This window comes from Moschus berezovskii, chromosome 21 (assembly GCF_049115385.1).
Source record: "Moschus berezovskii isolate FMDL1 chromosome 21, NW_MosBer_1.0, whole genome shotgun sequence".
NCBI lineage: Eukaryota > Metazoa > Chordata > Mammalia > Artiodactyla > Moschidae > Moschus > Moschus berezovskii.
The window spans coordinates 70,598,041-70,618,862 of record NC_142480.1 but is presented as its reverse complement, the minus strand read 5'-3'; positions in this window follow the sequence as shown (position 1 = coordinate 70,618,862).

The following is a 20,822-nucleotide window of genomic DNA, read 5'->3' as shown; positions in this document are numbered from 1 at the left end:
ATGGAAAAACAGTGGAAACAGTGTCAGGCTTTATTTTTGGGGGCTCCAAAATCACTGCGGATGCTGACTGCAGCCATGAAATTAAAAGACGCTTACTTCTTGGAAGGAAAGTTATGACCAACCTTGATGATATATTAAAAAGCAAAGACATTACTTTGCCAACAAAGGTCCGTCTAGTCAAGACTATGGTTTTTCCTGTGGTCATGTATGGATGTGAGAGTTGGACTGTAAAGAAAGCTGATCGCCGAAGAATTGATGCTTTTGAACTGTGGTGTTAGAGAAGACTCTTGAGAATCCCTAGTACCGCAAGGAGATCCAACCAGTCCATTCTAAGGGAGATCAATCCTGGGTGTTCATTGGAAGGACTGAAGCTAAAGCTGAAACTGCAATACTTTGGCCACCTCATGCGACGAGTTGACTCACTGGAAAAGACTCTGATGCTGGGAAAGGTTGGGGGTTGGAGGAGAAGGGGACGACCGAGAATGAGTTGGCTGGATGGCATCACCGACTCTGTCGACATGAGTTTGAGTGAACTCCGGGAGTTGGTGACGGACAGGGAGGCCTGGCGTGCTGTGATTCATGGGGTCGCAGAGAGTCGGACACGAATGAGCGACTGAACTGAACTGATTATATCATGTCTGTTTGTTATAAATCACCTCCATTATGTACAGACGACCACATGGACTCTACAGTCCATGGAATTTTCTATGCCAGAGTACTAGGGTGGGCACAGTGCAACTTACACTTACCATTTCATTATGTTCAGATATATTCCCTCCATATCAAGTATGGTGAGAGTTTTTAAAATCAGATTTTGATTTCACATGCTCATTTAACTTTCGTACGTCATTTTTTTCATTGTATTCCCAGGCATGCCTGTCAACAGTGCTTATCTATATGCCCCTCCAACAGCTGACACATGATCCCATGTGCCGCATATAGTATAGCTAATATATCAAACCCAATAAGAATATGAAGGCCAGCCTACCTTAAGAACTACTTTGACAAACCATAACATCACAGCAATTTTTATTCTAAACACAGTATAACAGAGCAGTATGATGGAAATTCAAAAAGTGTAAAAATGAAATTAGAAGATACCATTAAGTATGTCAATAGAAATATATATACTGTTAATATGTTGTCTTTGTTATTTTACATCAATGTTTATAACATATATATTATATGTGTTATATAATGCTAGAATATATAATACACATATATTTCGAAGAGCATATATACATTGGTGATTTTTTTTTAATTTATAGAAATTGAATCTAACACTATGCACTATTGTAGCCTTCCTTTTCTATACAATATGCTGGAAAAATTTTTCCATTTCAACGAACATGTATCTGCCATTATTTCTAAGGATTACTATAGTGTTCAAATGCTTACTTCTGCCATACTCCATGAGAGTGCTTTGAAGAGAGGAACCATGTGTGCTTTGTTCACTGGTTGCTCCCATATGTTTTTTATTTTAAATAAGGCTGTAATACACATTGGAATTCATGTATCATTTCAAATTAGTGTTCAATGTCTTCTGATATATACCACGGAGTGGAATTGCTGGGTCAATTGGCAGTTCTCTTTTTGGCTTTTTGAGAAACTTTCATGATGTTTTTCATAGCGACTACAGAAATTTACATTCCCACCAATTAATTACAAGAGTCTCACTTTCTCCACATCCTGGTCAACGTTTGTTATTTTCAGACATTTTGATTTGATGATAGCCATTCTGATTAGTGTGAGGTGATATGTCCTTGAGATTTTGCTTTTAATTTCTCTGACATTTAGTGATGTTCAGCATTTTTTCATGTGCTTTCTGTATATCTTTTGGAGAAAATCAGATCTTCCCTTTTTTTTTTGTCGTTGTTGTTTTGTTTGTTTTTTAATATCGAGTTGAATAATCTGTTTAGGTAGTTTTGATATTAACCCCTTATAGTCATATCATTTGCAAATACTTACTACCATTCAGTAGGTTGTTTTTTCATTTTGTCAGTGTTTTCGTTTGCTGCGCAAAAACTTTTAAGTTTAATTAGATCTCATTTTTTTCCTTTTCTTCCTTTTCCTTAGGAGAGAGGTGAAAAAAATATTTCTATGAATTATGTCAGAGTGTTCTGCCTACATTTTTTTCTAAGAGTTTCATAGCTTCCAGTCTTTCAATTAGGGTTTTAATTCACCTTGATTTCATTTGTTTAATCATTTTTTTGTAAGCTGAAACTCCAATATTTTGGCCATCTCATGCATCGAGTTGACTCACCGGAAAACACTGTTATGCTGGGAGGGATTGGGGGCGGGAGGAGAAGGGGACGACAGATAATGACATGGCTGGATGGCATCATTGACTCGATGGACATGAGTCTGAGTGAACTCCAGGAGATGGTGTTGGACAGGGAGACCTGGCATGTTGTGATTAATGGGGGCACAAAGAGTCGGACACACCTGAGCGACTGAACTGAACTGAACTGAACTAAGAGCATTCTGTATATAGTATCATGTCAACTGCAAGTAGTGACAGTTTTACTTCTTCCTTCCAATTTAGATGACTTTTATTTATTTTCTTTGAATGAATGTTGTGCCTAGTACTTCTAGTGTTTTAGAAGTGGCAAGAGTGGGCATTTGTTTCTTGCTCCTGATTTAGAGGGATAGAATTCAGCTTTTTTCCACTGAATATGTTATCATCTCTGTTTGTTATAAATCACCTTTATTATGTTCAGACGACCACATCAACTCTACAGTCCAATGAATTCTCTAGGCAAATGGTCAACAAAGAAATCAGATTGATTATATTCTTTGCAGGCAAAGATGGAGAAGCTGTATACAGTTAGCAAAAACAAGACCAGGAGCTGACTGTGGCTCAGATCATGAACTCCTTATTGCGAAGTTCAGTCTTAAATTGAAGAAAGTAGGGAAATCCCTTGACCATTCATGTATGACCGAAATCATATCCCTTATGATTATACAGTGGAAGTGAGATATAGATTTAAGGGACTAGATCTGATAGATAGAGTGCCTGATGAACTCTGGACGGAGGTTCGTAACATTGTACAGGAGACATGGACCAAGATCATCCCCATGGAAAAGAAATGCGAAAAAGCGAAATGGCTGTGTGAGGAGGCCTTACAAATAGCTGTGAAAAGAAGAGAAGCGAAAAGCAAAGGAGAAAAGGAAAGATATAAATATCTGATTGCAGAGTTCCAAAGAATAGCAAGGAGAGATAAGGAAGCCTTCCTCAGTGATCAATGCAAAGAAATAGAGGAAAACAACAGAATAGGAAAAAACAAGAGACCTCTTCAAGAAAATTAGAGTTTCCAAGGGAACATTTCATGCAAAGATGGGCTTGATAAAGGACAGAAATGTTATGGGCCTAACAGAAGTAGAAGATACTAAGAAGAGTGGTGAGAATACACAGAAGAATTGTACAAAAAAATCTTCACGACCAAGATAGTCATGATAACGTTATCACTGACCTAGAGCCAGACATTTTTGAATGTGAAGTCAAGTGGGCCTTAGAAAGCATCACTACGAACAAAGCTAGTGGAGGTGATGGAATTAGAGTTGAGCTCTTTCAAGTCTTGAAAGGTGATGCTGTGAAAGTGCTGCACTCAATATGCCAGCAGATTTGGAAAACTCAGCAGTGACCACAGGACTGGAAGAGGTCACTCTTCATTCCAATCCCAAAGAAGGGCAATGCAAAGAATGCTTAAACTAACACACAATTGCACTCATCACACACGCTGGTAAAGTCATGCACAAAATTGTCCAAGCCAGGCTTCAGCAATATGTGATCCGTGAACTCCCAGATATTCAAGCAGGTTTTAGAAAAGGAAGAGGCACCAGAGATCAAGTAGCCAACATCCGCTGGATCATGGAGAAAGCAAGAGAGTTCCAGAAAACCATCTACTTCTGCTTCATTGACTATGCCAAAGCCTTTGACTGTATCGATCACAATAAAATGTGGAACATTTTGAAAGAGATGGGAATCCCAGACCACCTGACCTGCCTCTTGAGAAACCTGTATGCATGTCAGGAAGCAACAGTCAGAACTGTTACAGACTGGTTCCAAATAGGAAAACGAGTATGTCAAGGCTGTATATTGTCACCTTGCTTATTTAACTTACATGCAGAGTACATCATGAGGAAAGCTGGGCTGGAAGAAGCGCAAGCTGGAGTCAAGATTGCTGGGAGAAATATCAATAACCTCAGATATGCAGATGACACTACCCTTATGGCAGAAAGTGAAGAGGAACTAAAAGGCCTCTTGGTGAAAGTGAAAGAGGAGAGTGAAAATATTGGCTTGAAGCTCAACATTCAGAACACAAAGATCATGGCATCTGGTCCCATCACTTCATGGGAAATAGATGGAAAAACAGTGGAACCAGTGTCAGACTTTATTGTTTTGGGCTCCAAAATCACAGCAGATGCTGCTTGTAGCCATGAAATTAAAAGACACTTACTCCTTTGAAGAAAGTTATGACCAACCTTGATAATATATTAAAAAGCAGAGACATTACTTTGCCAAGAAAACTCCGTCTAGTCAAGGCTATGTTTTTTCCCGTGGTCATGTTTGGATGTGAGAGTTGGACTTTGAAGAAAGCTGATCACTGAAAAATTGATGCTTTTGAACTGTGGTGGTTGAGAAGCCTCTTGAGAGTCCCTTGTATTGCAAGGAGATCCAACCAGTCCATTCTAAAGATCAATCCTGGGTGTTCTTTGGAAGGACTGATGCTAAAGATGAAACTGCAATACTTTGGCCACCACATGTGACGAGTTGACTCACTGGAAAAGAGTCTGATGCTGGGAAAGGTTGGGGTTCGGAAGAGAAGGGGACGACAGAGAATGAGATGCCTGGATGGCATCACCGACTCTGTGGACATGAGTTTGAGTGAACTCCGGGAGTTGGTGATGAACAGGGAGGCCTGGTGTGCTGTGATTCATGGGGTCGCGGAGAGTCGGACACCACTGAGAAACTGAACTGAACTGAGAGTACTGGAGTGGGAACAGTGTGACTTCCACTTTTATTTTCATTATGTTCAGATATATTCCCTCCATATCAAGTATGGTGAGAGTTTTCGAAATGAACGAATATTGAATTTTGCCAAATGATTTTATAGCATCTGTTGAGATGATCATGAGATTTTTGTCCTTCTCTTTCCTAATGTTGTGTACAATAGTGAATAATTTGCAGATATATACCATCCTTGTGCTCCTGGAATAAGTCCATCTTGATCATGGTATGTGATGTTTTCAATGTGATGTTGAATTTGGTTCTCTCATATTTTGTTAAGAATATTCACATCTAAATTCAACAGAAATTGTGGCTTTAAGTTTTCTTTCTTTGTGGTGTCTTTGTTTGGTTTTGATGTTAGGAAAATAATAGCTTTTTAAAAAATTTGGGCGTACACCATTTTCTCAATTTTTTGGAATAGATTGAGAATGTTGGCTATTAGCTATTCTGTATATGTTTGTAAACATTCTGCTATGAATTGTGTGGTCCTGCACTTTATTTTCTAAAAGATTTTTTTTATTATCAATTGAATTTCACCACTAGTGTTTCAGCTATTCAGATTATACTTTCCTTCCTGATTCAGTTTTGAAAGGTTGTATGGTCCTAGAAATTTTTCAGTTTCTTCTAGGTTGTCTAGTTGTTTGGTATATAACGTGTCCTCTTATGATTTTTCCCTATTGCTGTGATGGCGGCTGCAATGTCTCCTTTGCATTATTTTGTTTCACTCATCTATGTTTTATTTTTCATGAACCCGGCTAAAGACTTAAATATTTTGTTTATCTTTTCAGAAAATATGTTTTTTCTTAACTGATTTTTTTTTTGTTTACTCTAGGGAAGGTGAAATCTCCATTTTATTCGTGTCCTCTCTGATCTTTATTATTGCCTCCATTCTGAGTTTTGGGGACTTTATTTATTCTTCCTTTTCTACTTCATTTTTATAGTAAGATAAGTTGTTTATTTCAGTTTTTCCCCCTGCCTTGAGGGAAGCATCTTTCATTACAATTTTCCCTAAAACTGCTTTTGCTAAATCCAATAGATTTTGGAAAGTTGGTGTCTTTATTAGTCTCAAAGAATTTTCTGATTCCCTTTTTCATTTCTTCATTAGCTCATTGGTATTTAGTAGCATGTTTAATGTCTCCATATGTTTGTGTTTGTCCCATATTCCCCTCGTGTCATTGATTTCTTCTTTTCTACCATTGTGGTCAGAAAAAGTGCTTGATATAATTTCTGTCTTCATAAATGTGTTGAGACTTGTTTTGTGGCCCAGCATTTGATCATCCCTGAAAAAATATCCTGTGCACACTTGAAGGTGTGTATTCTGCTATTTTGGATAGACTATGTCATGTAGCTCAGAGGTAAAGAATCTGCCTGCAACGCAGAAGATGCAGATTTGATCCCTGGGTCCGCAAGATCCCCTGGAAAAGGAAATTCAATAAACTCCAGTGTTCTGGCCTGGGAAATCCCATGGAGGGCTACAGCCCATGGGGTTTCAAAAGAGTCAGACAAGTTCATAACAACTACAAATTTTGTAGGTATCTATTAAGTTCAACTACTCTAATCTGTCATTTAAGACTACAGTTTTATTATTGCTTTTCTATCAGGATGCTCTGTCCATTGATGTAATAGGGCATTTTATATAGTTAGCATTTAATTTGCAATTCAATTTTATTTTAATTTTCATACTAGATTATCTACTTGGTTGATCCACAGCCTTGTCTATGTGTTTGTGTGTACTGGTGGGAGTTTTTCCCTTCTCTGTAGAGTTTTACTTCTTTTTCCACTTAGAAAAGACTCTTTAATATATCTTTCCGAGTTGGTGTAGTATGGATAAACTCTTAGTTTTTGCTTGTCTGAGAATTACTTCTCTTCAATTTTGGATGATAATCTTGCTGGGTAGAGTATTATAGGTTGCAATTTTTTCACTTTCAGCATGTTAAATATACATATTTGACCCCTTTCTCTCTTTTCCTTCTACGCCCCCAATAAAGTGAATGTTAGTATACTTGATGTTGTCTAGAAGTCTCTTAAACTGTTATCCTTTTTAACTTGTTTTCTGTTTTGTTTTTCCTATTGGGCATTTCCATAATTTTACGTACCAGATTAATTTTGCTTCTTGTGTATTGGCAACTCTCCATTGGTGAAAGGTGGGGCTGGAGAAAGAGGGGACAGAACCAGTGCCAGGTATAAACCTGGACTTATCCTGTGCTCACTTGCCACTTGGGGAGTTAGTTTGAGAATCCAGTTGATGGTACAGAAGCCCTGAGTTTCAAGTCAATGCTGATTCTATTTCATGTAAGTGTGTGCTGTATCCCCTTCCAGAATTGGACATTTTTCCCTAAAAGAACGAAGTGCTGGAGCAAGAAGGTGTGCCCATATGCGTTTGGGTGCATAATGGAGAGTCCGAACACACCAGTCAGAGTTACAGATACTCCCACTGTGCCACCTGGCATCAGTTCAGTACAGTTCAGTCCCTCAGTCGTTTCCGAATCTTTGCGAGCCCATGAATCACAGCACACCAGGCCTCCCTGTCCATCACCAACTCTGAGAGTTCACCGAAACTCATGTCCGTCGAGCTGGTGATGCCATTCAGCCAGCCATCTCATTCTCTGTCGTCTCCTTCTCCTCCTGCCCCCAATCCCTCCCAGCATCAGAGTCTTTTCCAGCGAGTCAACTCGTCGCATGAGGTGGCCAAAGTATTGGAGTTTCAGTTTTAGCATCAGTCCTTCCAATGAACACCCAGGATTGATCTCCTCCACGTCCAACAGGCGGTGGCTGCGCGGGCGCAGGAGGGCCGAGAGGAGCTACTCCGCATTCAAGGTCAGGAGGGCCGACCTTGAGGAGATACCCCTCGTCCAAGGTAAGGTACAGCGGCTGCACTTTCCTGGAGCGGCTGTGAAGAGATTTTCCACGACCAAGGTAAGAGAAACCCAAATAAGACGGTAGGTATTGTGAGGGGGCATCAGAGGGCAGACAAACTGAAATCATAATAACAGGAAACTAGCAGATCTGATCACATGGACCACAGACGAATGTGGTCCACTGGAAAAGGGAATGGCAAACCATTTCGATATACTTGCCTTGAAAACCCCATGCACAGTAACAAAGGGCAAAATGATAGGATACTGAATGAGGAATTCCCCAGGTCAGTAGGTGCCCAGTATGCTACTGGAGCTCAGTGGAGAAATAACTATAGAAGGAATAAAGGGATGGAGCAAAAGCAAAACCAATACCCAGTTGTGGATGAGACCAGTGATAGAAGCAAGGTCCGGTGCTGTAAAGAGCAATATTGCATAGGAACCTGTAATGTGAGGTCCATGAATCAAGGCAAATTGGAAGTGGTCAAACAGGAGATGGTAAGAGTGAACATAGGCATTCTAGGATTCAGTGAATTAAAACGGACTGGAATGGGTGAATTTAACTTGCTGCTGCTGCTGCTGCTAAGTCACTTCAGTCGTGTCCGACTCTGTGTGACCCCATAGACGGAAGCCCACCAGGCTCCCCCGTCCCTGGGATTCTCCAGGCAAGAACACTGGAGTGGGTTGCCATTTCCTTCTCCAATGTGTGAAAGTGGAAAGTGAAAAGTGAAAGTGAAGTCGCTCAGTCGTGTCCGACCCTTAGCGACCCCACGGACTGCAGCCTACCAGGCTCCTCCGTCCATGGGATTTTCTAGGCAATAGTACTGGAGTGGCTTGCCATTGCCTATCTACTACTGTGGGCAGGAATCTCTTAGAAGAAATGGAGTAGTCATCATAGTAAACAAAAGAGTCCGAAATGCAGTACTTGGATGCAATCCTAAAAACAACAAAATGATTTCTGTTCGTTTCCAAGGCAAAACAATCAATATTACAGTAATCCAGGCCTATGCCCCAACCAGTAATGCTGAAGAAGCCGAAGTTAATCGGTTCTATGAAGACCTACAAGACCTTTTAGAACTAACACCCCAAAAAGATGTCCTCTTCATTATAGGGGACTGGAATGCAAAAGTAGGAAGTCAAGAAACACCTGGAGTAACAGGCAAATGTGACCTTGGAGCACGGAATGAAGCAGGGCCAAGGCTAATAGAGTTTTGTCAAGAGAAAGCACTTGTCATAGCAAACACCCTCTTCCAACAACACAAGAGAAGACTCTACACATGGACATCACCAGATGGTCAACACCGAAATAAGATTGATTATATTTTTGCAACCAAAGATGGAGAAGCTGTATACAGTTAGCAAAAACAAGACCAGGAGCTGACTGTGGCTCAGATCATGAACTCCTTATTGCGAAATTCAGACTTAAATTGAAGAAAGTAGGGAAAACCACTAGACCATTGAGATATGACCTTAATCAAATCCTTTATGATTATACAGTAGAAGTGAAATATAGATTTAAGGGACTAGATCTGATTTATAGAGTGCCTGATGAACTCTGGAAGGAGGTTCGTGACACTGTACAGGAGACAGGGACCAAGACCATCGCCATGGAAAAGAAATGCAAAAGAGTGAAATGGCTGTCTGAGGAGGCCTTACAAATAGCTGTGAAAAGAAGAGAGGCGAAAAGCAAAAGAGAAAAGGAAAGATATAAGCATCTGAATGCAGAGTTCCAAAGAATAGCAAGGAGAGATAACGAAGCCTTCCTCAGTCATCAATGCAAAGAAATAGAAGAAAACTACAGAATAGGATAAACAAGAGACCTCTTCAAGAAAATTAGAGATTCCAAGGGAACATTTCATGCAAAGATGGGCTCGATAAAGGACAGAAATGGTATGGACTTAACAGAAGCAGAAGATATTAAGAAGAGGTGGCAAGAATACACAGAAGAACTGTACAAAAAAGATCTTCATGACCAAGATAGTCACGATAACGTGATCACTGACCCAGAGCCAGACATTTTGGAATGGGAAGTCAAGTGGGCCTTAGAAAGCATCACTACGGAAAAGCTAGTGGAGGTGATGGAATTCCAGTTGAGCTATTTCAAGTCTTGAAAGATGATGCTGTGAAAGTGCTGCACTCAATATGCCAGCAGATTTGGAAAACTCAGCAGTGGCCACAGGACTGGAAGAGGTCAGTCTTCATTCCCATCCCAAAGAAAGGCAATGCCAAAGAATGCTCAAACTACCCCACAGTTGCACTCATCTCACACGCTAATAAAGTCATGCTCAAAATCCTCCAAGCCAGGCTTCAGCAGTATGTAAAAAGGGAACTCCCAGATGTTCAAGCAGGTTTTAGAAAAGGCAGAGGCACCAGAGATCAAATTGCCAACATCCGCTGGATCATGGAGAAAGCAAGAGAGTTTCAGAAAAACATCTATTTCTGCTTCATTGACTATGCCAAAGCCTTTGACTGTGTCGATCACAATAAACTGTGGAACATTCTGAAAGTGATGGGAATCCCAGACCACCTGACCTGCCTCTTGAGAAACCTGTATGCAAGTCAGGAAGCAACAGTTAGAACTGTACATGGAACAACAGACTGATTCCAAATAGGAAAAGTTGTACGTCAAGGTTGTATATTGTCACCTTGCTTATTTAACTTCTATGCAGAGTACATCATGAGGAAGAAGAACATGCTGGAATCAAGATTGCTGGGAGAAATATCAATAACCTCATATATGCAGATGACACTACCCTTATGGCAGAAAGTGAAGAGGAACTCAAAAGCCTCTTGATGAAAGTGAAAGAGGAGAGTGAAAAAGTTGGCTTGAAGCTCAACATTCAGTAAACGAAGAGCAGTGCATCTGGTCCCATTACTTCATGGGAAATAGATGGAAAAACAATAGAAACAGTGTCAGACTTTATATTTTGGGGCTCCAAAATCACTGCAGATGATGATTGCAGCCATGAAATTAAAAGACGCTTACTCCTTTGAAGGAAAGTTTTGACCAACCTTGATAGTATAAAAATGTCTCTGAAAAGCAGAGACATTACTTTGCCAACCAAGGTCCGTCTAGTCAAGGCAATGGTTTTTCCCGTGGTCATGTATGGATGTGAGAGTTTGACTGTGAAGAAAACTGATGGCCGAAGAATCGATGCTTTTGAACTGTGGTGTTGGAGAAGACTCTTGAGAGTCCCTTATACTGCAAGGAGATCCAACCAGTCCATTCTAAAAGAGATCAACCCTGGATGTACATTGGAGGGACAGATGCTAAAGCTGAAACTGCAATACTTTGGCCACCTCATGCGATGAGTTGACTCACTGGAAAAGACTCTGATGCTGGGAGGGATTGGGGGCAGGAGGAGAAGGGGACGACGGAGAATGAGATGGCTGGATGGCATCACCGACTCTGTGGACATGAGTTTGAGTGAACTCCGGGAGTTGGTGATGGACAGGGAGACCTGGCGTGCTGTGATTCATGGGGTTGCGGAGAGTCGGACCCAACTGAGCGACTTAACTGAACCGAACTGAACTGAGAATGAACTGGTTGGATCTCCTTGCATTCCAAGGGACTCTCAGGAGTCTTCTCCAACACCACTGTTCAAAAGCATCTATTTTTCTGCGATCAGCTTTTTTCACATTCCAACTCTCACATCCATACATGACCACGGGAAAAACCATAGCCTTGACTAGACGGACCTTGGATGGCAAGATAATGTCTCTGCTTTTTAATATGCTGTCTATGTTGGTCATAACTTTCCTTCCAAGGAGTAGCGTCTTTTAACGTCATGGCTGCAATCAGCATCTGCAGTGATTTTGGAGCCCCCAAAAGTAAAGTCTGCCACTGCTTCCACTGTTTCCCCATCTCTTTCCCATGAAGTGATGGGACCAGATGCCATGATCTTTGTTTTCTGAATGTTGAGTTTCACGCCAACCTTTTCACTCTCCTCTTTCACTTTAATCAAGAGGCTTTTGAGTTCCTCTTCACTTTCTGCCATAAGGGTGGTGTCATCTGCATATCTAGGTTTATTGATATTTCTCTCAGCAATCTTGATTCCAGCTTGTGTTTCCTCCAGCCCAGCATTTCTCATGATGTACTCGGCATATAAATTAAATAAGCATGGTGACAATATACAACCTTGACGCACTCCTTTTCCTATTTGGAACCAGTCTGTTGTTCCATGTACAGTTCTAACTGTTGCTTCATGACTTGCATACAGGTTTCTCAAAAAGCAGTTCAGGTGGTCTGGTATCCCCATTTCTTTCAGAATTTTCCACAGTTTATTGTGATCCACACAGTCAAAGGCTTTGGCATAGTCAATTTAGAAGAAATAGATATTTTTCTGGAATTCTCTCTCTTTCTCCATGATCCAGCGGATGTTGGCCATTTGATCTCTGGTGCCTCTGCCTTTTTAAAATCTGCTTGAACATCTGGGAGTTCACGGTTCACATATTGCTGAAGCCTGGCTTGGAGAATTTTGAGCATGACTTTACTAGCGTGTGAGATGAGTGCAATTGTGTTTTAGTTTGAGCATTCTTTGGCATTCCCTTTCTTTGGGATTGGAATGAAGACTGACCTTTTCCAGTCCTGTGGCCACTTCTGAGTTTTCCAAATTTGCTTGCATATTGAGTGCAGCACTTTCACAGCATCATCTTTCAGGATTTAAAGTAGTTCAACTGGAATTCCGTCACCTCTACTAGCTTTGTTCGTAGTGATGCTTCCTAAGGCCCACTTGAGTTCACGTTCCGAGATGTCTGGCTCTAGGTCAGTGATCATGCCATCGTGATTATCTTGTTCATGAAGATCTTATTTGTACAGGTCTTCTGTGTATTCTTGCCACATCTTCTTAATATCTTCTGCTTCTCTTAGGTCCATACCATTCTGTCCTTTATCGAGCCCATCTTTGCGTTAAAGGTTCCCTTGAAAACTCTAATTTTCTTGAAAATATTTCTTGTTTTTCCTATTCTGTTGTTTTCCTTTATTTCTTTGTAGTCATCACTGAGAAAGTCTTTCTTATCTCTCCTAGCTATTCTTTGGAACTCTGCATTCAAATGCTTATATCTTTCCTTTTCTCCTTTCCTTTTCGCTTCTCTTCTTTTCACAGCTATTTGTAAGGCCTCCTCACACAGCCATTTTGCTTTTTTGCATTTCATTTCCATGGGGATGATCTTGTTCGCTGTCTCCTGTACAATGTCATGAACCTTCGTCTAGAGTTCATCAAGCACTCTATCTATCAGATCTAGTCCCTTAAATCTATTTCTTACTTCCATTGTATATTCATAAAGGATTTGATTGAGGTCATATCTGAATGGTCTAGTGGTTTTCCCTACTTTCTTCAATTTAAGTCTGAATTTGGCAATAAGGAGTTCATGATCTGAGCCACAGTCAGATCCTGGTCTTGTTTTTGCTAACTGTATAGTGCTTCTCCATCTTATGACTGCAAAGAATATAATCAATCTGATATAGATGTTGACCATCTGGTGATATCCATGTGTAGAGTCTTCTCTTGTGTTGTTGGAAGAGTGTATTTGCTATGATCAGTGCATTTTCTTGGCAAAACTCTATTAACCTTGGCCCTGCTTCATTCTCTGCTGCAAGGTCAAATTTGCCTGTTACTCCAGGTGTTTCTTGAGTTCCTATTTTTGCATTCCAGTCCCCTATAATAAAAAGGACAACTTTTTTGGGTGTTAGTCCTAAAAGGTCTTAGTAGGTCTTTATAGATCAGTTCAACTTCGGCTTTTTCAGAGTTACTGGTTGGGACATAAGCTTGCATTACTGTGATAATGATTGGTTTGCCTTGGAAACGAACAGAAATCATTTTGTCATTTTTAAGATTGCATCCAAGTACTGCATTTCGGGCTTTTTTGTTGAGCATGGTGGCTAATTCATTTCTTCAAAGGATTCCTGCCCACAGTAGTAGACACAATCATCATCGGAGTTAAATTCACCCATTCCAATCCATTTTAGTTCACTGATTCCTATAACATATACGATCAATCTTGCTGTCTCCTGTTTGATCACTCCATTTTGCCTTGATTCATGGACCTAACATTCCATGTTCCTATGCAATATTGCTCTTTACAGCATCAGACCTTGCTTCTATCACCAGTCACATCCACAACTGGGTATTGGTTTTTCTTTGGCTCCAAACCTTTATTCCTTCTGGAGTTAATTCTCCACTGATCTCCAGTAGCATACTGGGCACCTACCGAGCTAGGGAATTCCTCATTCAGTATCCTATTATTTTGCCTTCATACTGTTCATGGGGTTCTCAAGGCAAGTATACTGAAGTGGTTCACCATTCCCTTCTCCAGTGGACCACAATTGGCTGTGGTTCATGTGATCAGATCGACTAGGTTTCTCTGAAAATGATTTCATAGCAAATATGGTGAGAGAGTTTGAAATGAATGAATATTGAATTTTGCCAAATGCTTTTATAGCATCTGTTGAGATGACCACGTGACTTTTCTCCTTCTCTTTCTTAATGTGGTGTAGCACACTGACTCATGTGCATATATTGAACCATCCTTGTACCCCCGGAATAAGTCCATCTTGACCATGGTATGTGATGGTTTCAATGTGATGTTGAATTTGGTTCTCTCATATTTTTGAAGAATATTCACATGTATATTCAACAGAAATATTGACATTGAGTTTTCTTTCTTGGTGGTGTCTTTGTCTGGTTTAGGTGTTAGGAAAATAACAGCTTCATAAAATTTTGGGAGTACTCCATTTTCTCAATTTTTTTAGAATCGTTTGAGAATGTTGGGTATAAGCTCTTCTGTATATGTTTGTAAACATTCTGCTGTGAAGCTGTGTGGTCCTGAACTTTATTTTACTAAGAGAATTTCTATTTTAAATTAAATTTCACTGCTAGTGTTTCAACTATTCAGATTATACATTCCTTACTGATTCAGTTTTGTAAGCTTGTATAGTCCTAGAGATTTGTCATTTTCTTTTAGGTTGTCCAACTGTTTGGCCTATAACTATTTGTAGTATCCTCTTATGATTGTTCCCTATTGTGGTGATGTTGGCTGTAATGTCTCCTTTGCATATGTTTGTTTGAGTCATCTATCTTTTATTTTTGATGAACCTCGCAAAACACTTAATTATTTTTTCTATCTTTTAAAAAAATATCTTTTCACTTAACTGATATTCATTTACTTTAGGAAAGGGGATGACTCAATTTTATTAATGTCCTCTCTGATCTTTGTTATAGCCTTCATTCTGAGGATTTAGGGCTTTATTTATTCTTCTTTTTTTACTTCATTTATATAGTAAGTTAAGTTGTTTATTTCAGTTTTTCCCCCCGCCTTGAGGGAAGCATCTGTCACTATACAATTTCCCAAGTACTGCTTTTCTAAATCCAATAGATTTTGGAAAGTTGGTGTTTTTATTTGTCTCAAAGTATTTTCTGATTCCCCTTTTGATTTCTTCATTAGCTCACTGGTATTTATTAGCATGTCGTTTCGTCTCCATATATTTGTGTTTGTCCCATATTCCCCTCCTGTAATTGATTTCTTATTTTGTACCATTTTGGTCAGAAAAAGTGTTTTAGATAATATATGTCTTCTTAAATGTGTTGAGCCTTGTTTTGTGGCCCAGCATTTGATCTTCACTGAAAAAATGTCCTGTGCACCATTGAAGGTGTGTATTCTGCTATTTTGGGATAGACTCTGCCATGTGGCTCAGAAGTAAAGAATCTGTCTGAAATGCAGAAGATGCAGATTTGATCCCTCGGTCAGCACGATCCCCTGGAAAGGGAAATGCAATAAACTCCAGTGTTTTTCCTGGGAAATCCCATGGAGAGTGGAGCCTGGAGGGCTACAGCCCATGGGGTTTCAAAAGAGTCATACAACTTAGTAACTGAAGAACTACAACAAATGCTGTAGGTATTTTTCAGTTCAACAACTCTAATCTGTAATTTAGACTACAGATTTCTTATTGCTTTTCTATCAGGATGCTCTGTCCATTGATGTAAAAGGGTGTTTAATGCAATTAGCATTTAATTTGCAATTCAATTTTCTTTTAATTTTCATACTAGGTTATCTAGTTGGTGGATCCACAGCCTTTCCTATGTATTTGTGTATACTGGTGGGAGTTTTTCCCTTCTCTGTAGATTTTTTATTCTTTTTCCACTTCTTGAAGACTCTTTAATATGTCCTTCTGAGTTGGTTTTGTATGGATAAGCTGTTAGTTTTTACTTCACTGATAAGTTGTTCTCTCCAATTCTGGATGAAAATCTTGCTGGCTAGAGTGTTATAGGTTGCAAGTTTTTCCCCTTCAGCACGTTAAATATATATATTTTGACCACTGTCTCTCTCTTTTCCTCTAAGACCCCATTAAAGTGAATATTAGTATACTTGATGTTGTCTAGAAGTCTCTTAAACTGTTCTCCTTTTTAACTTGTTTTTCATTTTGTTTTTCCTAATGGGTTATTTCCATAATTTTATGTTCCAGATGAATTTTGCTTCTTGTGTATTGGCAACTCTCACTTTGGTGAGATGTGAGGCTAGATATAGAGGGGACAGAACCAGTGCCAGGTGTGAGCCCAGACTTCTCCTGTGCTCAGTAGCCTACCCTGCCTATTGGGGAGTTAGGTTAAAGATCCAGTTGATGGGACAGAAGCCCTGAGTTTCAGGTCCATGTTTATTCCATTTCATGTAAGAGTGTGCTGTATCCCCTTCAAGCATTCTATATTTTGCCTTCAAAGTACGAAGTGCTGAAGCAAGAAGGGTTGCTGAATATGTGGTTGGGTGCATACTGGGAGAGTCCCAGCACACCAATCAGAGTTCTGGATACTCCCACTGTGCCACCTCCATAAGCACTGGTAAATGCTGCTCTCAATTTGTTCAGATTTAGGTCAGATCTGAGTTGACTCCTCTCCTGGCACGTGTTCATTCTTCTCAGGCATGGAAACCTTTGCCATAGTTGTGGGAAGGGGTGTTGTATGAAATAAGAGGGGTTAGGTTAGGCATTCAGAGTGTGTTAGGTCATGACTGGCATTATTATGGGGAAACAGCCAGCATGCTGTGTAATTTCAACATGTTTCCTCTGCCTTGCTTTGTGAGTGGTTGCCTCCGTAAACTCTTCACAGAGATAAATAAATAAATGCCCACCAACACAAACAAAAGAGGAAGAGATAGCATATCTACCAGATAAAGAATTCCAAATAATGATAGGGAAAATGATCCAAAATCTTGAGAAAATAATGGAGTTACAGATAAAGAGCCTGGAGACAAGGATCGAGTGATGCAAGAAAGGTTTAACAAGCACCTAGAAGAAATAAAAAAGATTCAATTCATAGGGAATAATGCAGTAGATGAGATCCAAAACACTCTGGAGGGAACCAACAGTAGATAACAGATGCAGAAGTTAGGATAAGTGAGACAGAAGATAGACTGGTAGAAATAAATGAAACAGGAAAAAAAAAACGAATTAAAAGAAATGAGGACAATCTAAGAGACCTTTGGGAAAATGTTAAACACCCAAACATTCGAATCATAGGAGTCCCAGAAGAGGAAGACAAAAAGAAAAACCATGGTAAAATACTTGAGGAGATGATAGTTGAAAATTTCCCTAAATGGGGAAGGAAATAATCACCCAAGTCCAAGAAAACCAGAAAGTCCAAAACAGGAAAAATCCAAGGCAAAACACCCCATGACACATACTAGTAAAATTAAGAAAGGTCAAAGACAATAAAGAAATATTAAAAGCAGCAAGGGAAAAACAGCAAATAACACACAAGTTGATTGCCACAAGGATCACAGCTGATCTTTAAATAGAAACTCTTCAGGCCAGGAGGCAATGGCAGGGCATTCTTACAGTGATGAAAAAAAAAAAAATAGCCTTCAACCCAGGTTATGCATCCAGCAAGGATCTCATTCAAATATAAAGGAGAAATTAAAAGCTTTACCCACAAGCAAAAGCTGAGAAAATTCAGCATCAACAAACCAGCCCTCCAACAAATACTAAAGGACATTCTCTAGACAGGAAGCAGAGAAATGGGGTATAAACCCGAACCCAAAACAATAAAGTAAATGGCAACGGGATCATTCTTATCAATAATAACCTTAAATGTAAATGGGTTGAATTCCCCAACCAAAAGACAAAGCCTGGCTGAATGGATAAAAAAACAATACCCCCTCTATATATTTTCTACAAGAGACACACCTCAAAACGAGGGACACATACAGACTGAAAGGGAAGGGCTGGAAAAACATCTTCCACGCAAATTGTGACCAAGAGATACCAGGAGTTGCAATACTTATATCAGCTAAAATAAACTTTAAAACAAATGCTGTGAAAAGAGACAAAGAAGGACACTATATGATGAGCAAAGAATCAAAGAAAAAAGAAGAAAAAACAATTATAATTATATATGCACCCAACACAGGAGCACCGCAATATGTAAGACAAATGTCAATAATTATGAAAGGGGAAATTAACAATAACACAATAAGAGTGGGAGACTTTAGTACTCCACTCACACCTAAGGATAGATTGACTAAACAGAAAATTAACAAGGAAACACAATCGTTTTCAATCCCTGGTCAGGGAACTAAGATCCCATAAACTGCATGGTGCCCCCCACCCCAAAAAATTATCTGTCTGTGGTGATCCTGCTTGTCATATGCACAGGGATTGGGACACATCCACTTCCCTGCCCATGGGAACACTGCTCCCACCAATTTCTTAAGGTAACTGTGGTCTAATTGATATTTGGTCTGTTCACTCTAAACATTATTTTAATCTTTGGGAGTGATAGCTGTGGGTTTTAGTTGTATCAGCATTTTGTACCTCCTGAGCAACTTTAGCTGACAGCATAGGTGAGTGATGCAACAAAGCTCTTTATGTCATAGGTGGCCAGGAGGTGATTTCTGCCTGCGTTTCTCAGGGAATTATGATATTCACCATGCAAATGTTGAACCGTCTTCCCATCTGGGTTCTGGCAATCTACACCCAATGTCATTCCACACCCCAAACTAAGGCAGTAACACCACAGCACTAATATATCCGCTGAGATCAGCTGTTAAGTAGGGTTATCCAACTTCAATGCAGATTCCTGACCCAGTCCAGACCTCTATTCTCTTGGTAACTGGGGGCCTGAGGGTCTCTTCCCCAATATCCTGGGACTCCACACCCCTCCCCACTCAGATGTCCAACTCTTCTCTCCCTCCCCTCCCTTTCCATCAGAAAATTCACACACACACGCGCGCACAAACACACACACACACAAATATCATCTTTTCACAATTTGATGTTTACTTTAATGGTAGCCATCAGTTTACTCTGTCTCTGTGAGGGTCTGTCATTTCCTGGTTGGCCATTTGTAAGGAAGCAGACCTCTGGAGAAACAATTCTAAACTGTCTGACCTTTGGAATTCAGTTCCTGGCTGCTCAGGCTGTAGTTCCCCGCATCTCTCATTCTGGGGCGGCTGAGCTTATCTTCTCTTTCAATTCTGCCTCCATCTTGGACTCTGCCTCATATTTTGGTACCTTTTTCGGTGTTTGTTCAGTGTCTTACGTGCACAGGAACAGAAAAACAAGTTTGGTTTTCTTGTTTTCTTCACCTTCTTCGACTGAGTGGCATCTGATCGGATTTTCTTTCTCAAAGTCCCTTGTAGAGGTCTTCTGACCCTCATCATCATATTTCATGGCTGGAAAGAAAAGAGAAGTGTACTAGTTTTGAGGAAAGAGTATAACAGCTGAGTTGGAAGAGAGATTTCATGAAAAAAGGATGGGGGCTGATGAGGGCTTTTCTCCAGGTAAGGGCAGTGTAGAGGTCTTAGGCAGCAAAGTCCATGGAGAACATGGGGAGCATAGATGGAGTCGTCTTACCTTCACACTGTCTGTATCTCCGTTGACAACGGGTCATCTTTCTTCCTTTCATCCTTGAAGCAAACCGCGTTGCAACACTTCTTGGCTTCTGAGGTTTCCTGGTTCCCTTAGTCATGATGATCCCAAAAAGTGGCCTAACCCAGAATATCTGCCTCTGACCCCCCCCCATATATACCTTCTCAAGACATTGAGGAGCCACACATTTCAATTTGATTGGTCAGCTAGTCACTCCGCAGCCAATGGTGTCCTTGGGGTCTCAGACATCACAATGAACCACTTTGCCCATCAACATGGGCTAGTGGAGCCTGAGGGATTCTATGATACAACTTACCCACTACTGACACCTCTGTGTGTCTGATTCTGGGTAGTGGTGATTCAGGGGCATGGTGTTTCAGCTCTTGACCTTCAGACTTTCCTTCCATGCTGTAGAGCTTGGCGTAGATGCAGCTGAAAAAGGGACACGGACAGCCTTCTAGGAGACTGACAATTTGCTTTATGTTACAAGCGCTATTATATAGTTTTATGAGGGAGGAAGCCTTTAACAGCTATATCAGCATGACAAAAACCAGGACACCTGTGGAGTGTTGATAAACGTTGATTTACATAGCTTTACCAGACATGCTGGCTACACTTCTAAACATTAATCAGGTTCCTAAGTGCCAAGGCCTTTGACTGTGTGGATCACAATAAACTGTGGAAAGTTCTGAAAGAGATGGGAATACAAGACCACCTGACCTGCCTCTTGAGAAACCTGTATGCAGGTCAGGAAGCAACAGTTATAAATGTACCTGTAACAACAGAATGGTTCCAAATAGGAAAAGGAGTACGTCAACATTGTATATTGTCACCCTGCTTATTTAACTTCAATGCAGAGTACATCATGAAGAACGCTGGGCTGGAGGAAGCACAAGCTGGAATCAAGATTGCTGGGAGAAATATCAATAACCTCAGATATGCAGATGACACCACTCTTATGGCAGAAAGTGAAGAGGAACTCAAAGGCCTCTTGATGAAAGTGAAAGAGGAGAGTGAAAAGGTTGGCTTGAAACTCAACATTCAGAAAACGAAGATCATGGCATCTGGTCCCATCACTTCATGGGAAATAGATGGAAAA